Source organism: Channa argus, chromosome 15 (genome assembly GCF_033026475.1).
Source record: "Channa argus isolate prfri chromosome 15, Channa argus male v1.0, whole genome shotgun sequence".
In the NCBI taxonomy this organism is placed as follows: domain Eukaryota; kingdom Metazoa; phylum Chordata; class Actinopteri; order Anabantiformes; family Channidae; genus Channa; species Channa argus.
In genome coordinates, this window is record NC_090211.1 from 7,858,768 (window position 1) to 7,869,687 (window position 10,920).

Consider the following 10,920-nt stretch of genomic DNA (forward strand, 5'->3'; position numbering starts at 1 on the left):
GTGCTGGCATCCTGTTGTGACAAGGCTAAGCAAAATAAGTGGATTTGTACAGCAACATTCAAGAAGAAGCCAAGGCAAAGTGCTTCACACAAAGTCTGATATACACAGAAAATACAAGGTGATATAAAGAAGCAGCTGAAAGGGTTTCAAAGCAACAGAATAAAATCTAGGAAAGCAAGGCCAAGAGTGTATGGGAAAACACATCAGGGTTTGGAGCTAAATGCCAATTAGCACTGAAAACCCAAAGAGCAGCTGACACAGTGTAGGACAGAGCAGTGGTTTGAGAAGCTAACATAACCATTGCAGGCACACAGGTAGCATTTCTGAACAGACCAATAGGTTACAGTACGTTTCAAAGGAATCAAACTGAAAGACTGAAACAGAATAAACACAAAAAAATAAAAATTTAAAATAAAACTGCAGTGCGGAGCCGGAGAGGAGACTTGTGAGTGCTTATTTGCAATTGTTATCCAATGTTATTATTTTATGTCAGAATACGTAAAGCTGACTATTTTGCAATTCCCTAAAGTAAGCACTCTCCTTATTAATGCTTCAAAAGCTTATTATTTCCTAAAACCTGGATTTCTTAGCTTGAGACCCCAAAAGAGAAATTGTCACGTCTTCGCAACCTAAACTTACAAACTGCCTTATTGCCCTAACGTCTACATTTACAGACCTCTGATAAAGAAAAAAAAAAAACACCACTGTCTCTTTGTCCTCCTGCTGAAAGACAAACAGACAGACAGAGCCTTGTTCTGATGATAGATGGTGACTGTAGATTGAAGTTGGTGTGGATTGGATAAAATGTCCCTTCAGTAGTGCTCAAGATCTGCTTACATCTCACTTTCAGTGTAAATTCCCAGTGGCACAGATGAAGAAAACAATTTAACAGAAAACAAAAACATGACTGACTTACTTTTCTGCTGTCAAATCATAATCTTCTGAAAGTCTCTTCTCACAGCAAAAATAATTTTGACGTTCGGAGACTGCTTTGTTTGGAAATGTCTTTCAAATTTGTTCATTTTTAAACTCCATTACTGAGCAACTCCCAACATCAAACACACTGAGGTGTCTCCGCTCTATTTTAAATGGCTTTAGTGAAATCAATTTCATTAAACTGCTACCTTGTATTTTTGTTTCAACATCACGCACATGGTCGACAGTAAAAGAATCCCAGAAGTCACGCTCAAGGTTAAATTAGCCAGAAGCTGAGCTCAGGTCCCTGAGAGTGAGACTCACACACACATCTGAGCTTCATAGACCAGCGTGGGAAAAGAAACCCTTCTGTTTAAAGTAGGGAAACAAATGAATATATTTCTGCATTATCATGTATTTTTCTCTCAATAAAAATGGTTCTGTCACCCACTTTGTGTCGTGACCCCACAGTAAGTGTTATAAAGGTCATCCTAGGGTTTTGAATGTGCAGTGCCCTTTGACTTATTTTCCAAATATGTCCTCAGCTAGTCTTTACATGCTAATGTACCACGGCTGTGATTTCTGCCGAGGTTTGGACAGTGACCTTAGAACTGACTCAGGGATGCTCTCCTCTTTTTTTAAGTAGGAGTAAGGAAGACTATAGGGAATGAGTTGGTACAAAGCCCCTGACAAGTCCTGCAGAAAGAACTGCGAAATAACAAGCCATGGTGGATCAAATGGTCGCTTGGCAAGGTGCAATTTCCCTCTGACATCTGTGCTACATGCTCTTAATATTGGTTGAAGTGTTTCCCTATTCAGCATCAAATGATTGCAACAGCTCGGACAATGGGGGAGTCATGCCACAGCAACAGAAAAAATCAGCTTGAAACCCGATTTAGTTTGCTGGTCAGGTTTTATTAACCATTGCTACTTGTAAGACAACCGTGCAATAGTAGCAGAGAAACTGGAACTCAGTTCTCTCACCATGGCTACACATTTGTTTTATCAATTCAGTCTAATAATGCCTTCAGCCATGCACAAATGAAAGAATACTTTAATGCAAAGGGGTAACATTCAAGTTGAAGTAGATGTTGTAAAATTTGTAGTAGTTCATGGATTTGCTGTGGGCTGAGGATGAGGGTCTCATAGGGACTGGGAGTTTAGTTTAACTTCAGAGCAAGCAGCAGTTGCATTTTTTGAGTTAACTATTCTGTAAAAGAACCGCAGTTGTGGTTTACTTGTGTTAATATTCTACACATTGCTATAGACGCTTATCTGGAAGCTGCTGCAGGCTGGAGTTCAGCCTCAGTTCAGTCTCAGTTCAGTTAGCAGATATTTAGGCATCGGAAATTGCCTGCAGGTCAGCCATAGTGCATCAGTAACTCATTGTAAACACACTGAGTGAGATCTCACACAACAGAGCTCACGAGTACTTAAAAGAGCATTGTATTAACACTACAATAACACTTCTTCCAGTGCATTTGCAGTAAGAGTCTTATGAATCAGTTTCATTTGCTAAAGCCTGAAGAGCAAAATAATGTGTTCAAAAAAGAGCTGGGGTGTGTAGCTAATATTAAAGTCCAAGAACACCCACATTGAGCAGGAACCTCTTTTTCTCACTTTTTTTCAGTTCATTTCAGTTTTGTGTGAAATGTGTGTGCCATATAAATTTTAGCACTGAGAGTATTAGGTGTTTTTTTAGTATTTTACTTTATCAACATATGCATTGTTGTCTTCTAGAGTACCAAGGTCTTTTATAGTGTATATTTTACTACTTCAGAAGTGGTCTTCATTAGCTCAAAAGAAGCTCTTCAGCTGCAAATCTAGCAGCCATTTAAATCCACTTGTGTCTGGAGGCGAAGAGGGTTTGCACAGGGCAGACATCTGAAGGAGTTTATTTACATGCTGTTTTATGGCCCTGAGAGAAGTACGAAGAGGTGATGTGTGACAAGTTAGAAAGACTCACTCTACTCGACCCACTTAGCACAAAATACAACAAAAATATAAACAATACCCACATGTTATAGAAGTGTCCATGCAGGGTCCCAGCTGCAGTGGATGCAGTTGACAGCACACTTGTGAAGACCAAAATATGTTTTTCACATAATATGGAAACTCCCCATCCATTTCACTTGAAGAGGAGATTAAATAAAGAAACCCCTCAAAAAAAGCAAGAACTGAAGGACCTTGGAAAATAAATCAAAAGAGGAAACCAACAATTTTGTGATGTCTGCAAAACCAAATATTACATTTTTACTTTACATCTGTTCCAGTCTCTACACAAGACATATAAAATTCTGTACTTTCGTTCAATGTGCATTTGTACAGCAAACAAATGAATTGCCCTTTTTGTGTTATTTCTACCTATACAAACCCAAAAACTTAATATTCCATATTGTTTTAGGTAAGTGGTTGTCATATTGTCGTATGCATGAAGCATTTGATAAGAAACTATACTTTGGAGATGATTGTACAGCTGCAAGCAAGCTTAGGAGACATGTGCCCATTTCGACTCTAAACCAACAACAGCAAAAACAAATACTTACTGTAGATTTTTCTACATCATTTACAGTGAGATCACTTTGAGAATAGACCTCCCTGAGGCTAGTAAAGAACAAATAATCCAGCCAATAACCCGTATAATGTTCTGTATATACGGGTATGACACTTTTACAGTAAACGTGGTATGAGCTGGTCATTTAAGCTCTGACATATCCAGATACCAATTATAAAGGCAATAAATTGTTCTTCCGCCGTTTACAGTGCATGAAGTATCTAAATTATTTCAGCCCCCTAAATACCAATGTATGTTCATAACTAGTAGAACAGAACATCGCATTGGATTTGAAGTCTGTTTGATTAAATCTCCTTTGCATTCAGAGCTAATCAGGCATCACACACTTTTCCTCTTCAATCGTGTCAGAGAGAGAAAGGCGGTTAGTGCAGAGTGAGCAGATTAAAGAGAAAATGAAAGATAATTGAAGTTCTGAACAAAGACAGTCATACACTGACAGTAGAGCAGCCAGTGGACAGCTAAATGAAGAAAGTACAGAACAAGACCAAAATCAAGCTCATCTTTTTTCTTTTTTGTCACCAATTGTGCCAGTCATTGACAAAGTGGGAACATCAGATTCTCTGTTCAATTCTCCATCCTCAGTACATTCCCCAAGAGGCTTTTTCCACCAAAATCTATGGAAACTCACTGAGCTCACAATCATGCATTTAACCTTGAGATCTGTTATTAATGTAATATTAATGTGAGCAAATTTGATCTTACGAAAGCAATATTGGAAACATCACTGAATTTTTACCTCAAAACAGACACAATGTTTAAATCACTGGAGGTCTTCTGAAGAGTCTATTTACTAAATTTAATTAGAAAATATAGTTATGTTTGTTCTTCAGCAAATTAGAATATAAACCACCTATAGGCCCAATATAACAGAGCATCCGCAATGATATATACACTCACCAGTACCACAGTTTGTGGCTGAATCATATTTAATTACCTGTTGGCTGAGTTTATTGCCTAAAAGAGTTGATTACTAATTCACTCACGATGCACATACTCATCAGGGCACTCCTTTCATGTACTGCTTACAAGCCCTAGGGAAATCAGTGGCATTCGGAGCAGTTAAGTGGGCTAATAATCCATTTGGCTGATGAAACGACATATGCATCCACATGACCTGCTCTCGTAACAAATCATGTGTCAGCGTTCCTGACATCCTTCAGGACAGTTTTGAGAGAGTCTGTCTGTGCCGTAATAATTGCTGAAACGAGGCTTCAACATCCCACATGCCTCGCAAATCATCATGGTCTGATGGTCTAAAGCCCCATATAAATTCCCCTAAAGAGATTTACAGGAAGACTTTGACACTTTGGTATAAAGCAGTGTGTTAGGCCGTGCGGTATCTTAGCTGTTTCTAGGACCACACTCTTCTGGACAGACATCTCAGATGTTGGTCCTAGAATCTGCTTGAGCCACTGTCCCAGTTTGGGGGTCAAAGCCCCCGTCCTCCAGTTACCACAGGGAAAATGGGGCCTTCACCTTCTACATCTTTACTAAGACTGCTTTCAGCCCTTGGTATTTCTCAAGCTTCTTGTGTTCATTCTTCCTGATGCTGCTATGAAACTGGGAGTGAACTCTGCACCACCTTCTGAGAGTGTGCTGACAAGGGTGGGGGGAAAGGAGAAGCAAGGCACTTGAATGAAGGAAGCATTTAAAACGTGGGCTATTTAAACTGGGCCTTTGTCAAATCATCTGCATCTGAAAGATAAGGGTTACTACCCTGAAGACAATTTGTTGTTTTGAACAGGGTGTTAGGAAAGCAATTTATGTCAGACTGGAACAACCTTCTCTCAACACAGGACGTGGACTACGACACCACCTATCAAACACTTTCAACACAGTTCTTTCTTCACCCTGGAGGTGGTTCCACAGTCATTTACACTCTAACACATAAAAGTGGTGAGCACCTTTGGGACAAGAAAATAAAGCTTTGGGGTGGATAAATGCAATGGTAGGATCCCCGCTATCCTGTCAAATTACTGAATTCTAATATTTTTAATGTCCGGCCTCAACAGTGAGCAGAGTTATAACAGTGCCCAGTGCCCAACTTTGAAATCAGATACGTGAAGATAAGCCTGCTGTCCATCACCAGGCTGAGTGTGTGCAGAGCAATACGAATCATACAGAACCTCTGTAGATGGAGTTTGCATTGCAGTCAGGTTACAGCCCGTGACTTAGAGGGTAAGTACAACAAACTTACTGTTCTTATTGTACCTCCACAGTACCTATGCATATATATTTGTTTTTATTTGATAACAATAAGCGAACTTTGGGGAATAACTGGGTAACAAAATGAGAATAAGAAAAAGACCTACGGGGTGAGTATTTTGTAGTTAAGGGGTTCTTACATAATTACGTGATAGGTGTGAATCCTTACGGTGTAACTACAAATGAGAAGGCGGAAAGAGGCTCCACTTTAAATTCCAGCCCTCATTTGCGCTACCTACTGTATAACAACGGGTAACACGGGGTTTAGATATATTATTTCCTGAGAAAATAAATAGCAATAATGCTTTTATTTTTATTGCCTCAAAGCATGAAAAACCTAATTTAAATGAGTTGAACTTTAGTATTCGAAACAACTTCTAAATTATTAAATATTACATGATAGGAGTCGGTTAGCGCTGCTCCCTGTTTTCTCAAAAATGACTATATCTAAATCTCTTTGTTACCTGTTGTGCACAGTAAGTTCGCTGTACTTACCCTGTAAGATGCGGGCTGTAATCTAAAGCGTTAATCAGGTACTTTAAACACTAACTAACCTGATGAATTTTTAAAACAAGCACAGTTTCCTTCTCTTACTCAGCTGCAGCAGTGATACATCATCTGCACTACATGACGAATGCCTGTTACTTTGTTAAGGAACTAAGAAACAGTTAAATAAATACTTTTACATTCTCTATTTCACCACTGTCTTGATCTACTTACATTTCCAACAGCTGCCATTATGTAGGTGCAACCATACCCAGACAGCATGTGTTATTTAGTAATTTGTCTGCGCATTTGTGCGTCCTCCAACTTCACTTCCAGCCAATCAGTGCAGAGTATGTGCTTATGAATCATTCCAGTTAAATGTTAATAGTTTCTGAAATGCCTGATGGAAGACAGAGAGGGATCAGGGCTGTTTGCAAAGATGGATGAAAACACAATCAATATTTGAGAGAATAAGAGCCAACGGAGCCATAATACCAGCTCTTTAAGTGAGCTTTTTATTAAAAACAACAGGATTAGATTGCTTCTCCACCTACAGTACTGTACACTCATTGGTGAGGACGGGACTAAAGGTGCTTTGGGGAATCTAGTGGTTGCTACCATCTTCTCCTCCACTATTTTAATTCTCTTGTAAATGCATCACTAAGGTCGGCAGCAGTGGGAAAGAGAGGGTCGCTGCCACTCTCAAGACGTCACAGCTGTCTGAGACAATGATGGTTCAACTTTTCCAATTTGAATCACAGTTTGCTGTATGACCATGGCAGCCACAGAAACTACTGCAACGGAAAAGGAAGTGACTTCACTGATAACCCGGTTCATTGAATGCTGCACTTCTTCATCAGCAGAGAACAGACAGATCGATGAGAAGTGTCCTTGAAGCACTTTGATTATCTGGTCTTGGCCAATGTTTATTGAGTTTTGTTAGAAATAAAATAGCTGTATCAGTCATAATGTATTGCTTACTTTTTTCTCTATATTGAGCTACGCCCTGCTCTTTGTGGCTACGTGATTAGATAACAGTAGCAGCCTGAGGTCAGTGGGACAGGACGTATCCTAACAGGCATTGATTATTTCAACTTGCTAATATGTAGCAGATACACATTTTAGTTTTTCCACCATCTTAGTCTCATTTAGTTCTACTTTTCTAACATTTGCAGTTAACAAAGTGGAACTAAGGCTGATGTCATTAGATTTATAAGTTTTATATCATAAAACAACTTATTGCACACATTTAAATTCTGATTTGATGGAAGTGCTATAGCTTGAAACTTAAGTGGTTTCCAAGGTTATTTGAATTCAGGGTAACATGGACGGGCCAATTTTCATGTCAATCCAGCAGCACTGCTAAAAATAGCAAATGTTCAAGGAAGAATTCTCCATATCATATAGAGAAATGGATAGTAAAAATGTTTATGTGGAATTTATTCGTTGAAAATATGTATGGGAAAAGAAAGACCACTAACAATGTGAATAAAGTCTTTTTCCATCAAAATTTTATTGAGAGAACTAAAAAAAAAAGAACATCCTCACATCCTCCATTTACTGATGCAGTAGAGCTTGCTCATTATGAAATAGGTTATTTGAAACAACTCAACATCTGAAACACTTTCAATAAAAACAATCAATTTTATTGCAGTGTAAAGTAAAACAATATATTTAAAAATAGGATTTAACTTAAACAAATATAAAAAAAACCCTGCAAATCTCATAATGGTGGAACAGAATAATGACTATGTGTCTGTTATTGAGTGTGTTCTCCTCTGTAAAATGTGATGTGCCTAACAGTGATGGATAATACTACCTGCGGGGGAAGATCTGGGCCAAAGCAATGAATCTGAAGACATGAGGGAAACCTTTAGAGAAGTGCCTCCACAATTGCAATCGTTTGTTCTCTGGTTCATCCATCTTTGAGAAATCTTGCTGGAGCAAGTTTCATTATGAAAAAAAAAATCACCTGGGAAGATTACTGTGTTGCCCTCATGCTGTATAGTGCCTAGGAGGCAGCACAGATTAGATGAGATCTTCTGATAGTGAAGAAGCAGAACACTGTGTTATAAAGACCATGTGTTGGGTTCTGATTCAATAACATGTGCCTTTTATCACTATCACTCCAAAGAAGAATGAATTTACTGTCATTTTGTTTCATCTCATAACTCTCAGTGCAAGATAGTAAACAGTTCAGTGATCATGGATCTCAGTGCCTGAAAGAAAGTGAAATTAGGATGTTAACGTTATTATTAGAGAAGAATTTTAGGGAGAAGTCATCCCCTGCTAAACACAGCTGTAGCAGAGCACACTGTCTCCCAATCTGTTTGTGCCATCTAGTGGTGGTACAGGACTTTTCAATACCTTTAACATAACATAATGCCATGACAGCAGGCAAGTAAATGATGCAAGTTAATGGAAAAATTGAACAGAGAGAATGAAAAGTTTGATAGCCACCAAAAAAACTCTGAACTATGCTTCAGTAATTTACATTTCCATCATCCAACCATGAATGTAACAGTGAGGTTCACCCTCTTTATTCTAAATGTCTCATTCATCTCCAGCTAAAGCCTTTATTTCTCTAAACTACACTACATTGTCAACTAGGACCCTAAACCTGAATTACACCGAGTCTGACTCATTCAGTTTTCCCTGTGCCAACCGACATATATCCATAATTGAATTCAGATTCAATTATTGCTTAATATATCATCACCTTTGTAGCCACCTCCAAGGCCCAAATAGGTTGAAAGGCTTAGACAAGGTTCATATTCATCTTTTTCTCCTTATTTTTTACTCTCCATAACTCAGAACACACTGTATTTCTTCTTTCGTCTCTCTATTAAAGATTACATTTATTGACATCTTAATTTGATTTCTACCTACTGACCTCAGTTAATTAGGTTTGCAATGTTAAAAAAAAAAAATTCTCATTACAGGCAAACAGAGATTGCAAAACTTGACTGAAACTATTAGAAAATGTCATTAATCATTAGTTTAAACACAAAGGGCTAATTGCAATTCCCTTCTTGGTTCCACTGTGCTTTAACTATTTCTGCATCTCTGACTCTTCTTGTCCTTCATGAAATTAAATTCACTTCTTCATTCGAAAAGCAAACACGTTTATCTAACTTTTTTGGGAGCAACTTTAAGGCTACTTTATTTTATTTGTTGGAGAGGGGCAATTGCCCCTCATGCTCCTCACCCTAAATCCATCTATGCTGTTTATAGTACATATTGTGAGATAGTACATCTTAGTAAGACTTATATTCATTCATTTTTCCCCTTTGGTAAGAAGCTAGATGTTTCCCCCTGCTGCCAGCTATTATGCTGATTAAAGTAAAGAGTTTATTTAAGTAAATAAATGTCATGTCCAGGGTATTATCTGTCTGCTAAAAAAACATGTTACTTGAATTCAATTGAATTTTTAACCAGCAACACATTTTTGGTAATTTGTAGAATAATTGGAGAAAAGGCAGATTGCATCATTCTATAATATATATACCACTGAACAATGAATTGTTTTAAAAGATGGTTTTAAGGTTTAAGACAACATCTGTAAGAAGTTGAACAGCTGCTTTCCTTTGAAACAGATGTGACTGTTTCCATTTGGCAGGTGTATGTGGCCTCTGCTTTATCGTCTGAATTTGTGAATCACAGCATATTTTGCTTGTCCAGAAAGTGAATTTCCATTTTTCTCTCTAATTAGTCCAACTGTTACCCAGCTTAATTGGCTCTGCCAGCAGCAGCCTCAGGAGCTCCAGGATGCTCACAGAAGTAATTGCACATGAGAGAAAGAGAGAATTGATGGTGAACCTTTACAAAACTTCCTGAAAACCTGCACTACGCAGACAGAATAATTGGCTTCCTATCTTTTTAGTTGTTGTTGTTTAATTTGAGAAACTGATTTTGGATGGTAATTAGGAATTAATGCAGTAAAGGCCAACAAAGTGTCTACTGACAGAAAGTTATGAAAAGGAGATAAGTTCTTCTTCTGAAGGAAAAGTTTTAGCTGAGACAACCAACAAGGCAAATTTTTATGTTTGTTTTATTGCAGTAAATATAATACTATAATAATAAAAATAAGACATTGCTCAAGGACAATCTGTGATCTGAAGATCATTTTCCAGACAAATGACTGGAATAATATACAACCAAAGCCATTTTCAGACATGCCCTGCAACCCTGAACTTCTTCAGAGCACAGGAGCTTTAACACACTACCCCATTTTTTTTTCCTGATATTTTTTCATCACTTTTTTTTGTAAATGCAGCTAAAACAAGTAAAACATCTTTCAAACCTTTATTAAAGTGGAAGTATTCTATTAAAAACGAAGTTTTTAAAGCTAATACTGGTAAAAATTCAAGAAAGTGTGTTTAACCTTTTCAAAAACTTTCCTTTCGGTGACTAATATCACACTATACTCATGCTGAATAACACACTGTAAAATTGGATGTAATGTAGTTTGTAAATGTGTAGCAAATTGAATTTAACTCAAATTAATAAAACTTAATACATTATATCAAATCATATATTTTGCTATTACAAATAAAAGTTTATCCAATAGAATTACATATTTTATAAGGTTATTATATGTGTTCTATGTAAAATATTGCTGAGAAATTATATTTCAGATTTTGACAGCTAAAATTCTGCTCAATGTAGCTTTGTCTGTGCCCTTTATATTCAGACTTGTACCTGAAATGCAAATCTGTCTTTAAAACATATTAATTAGT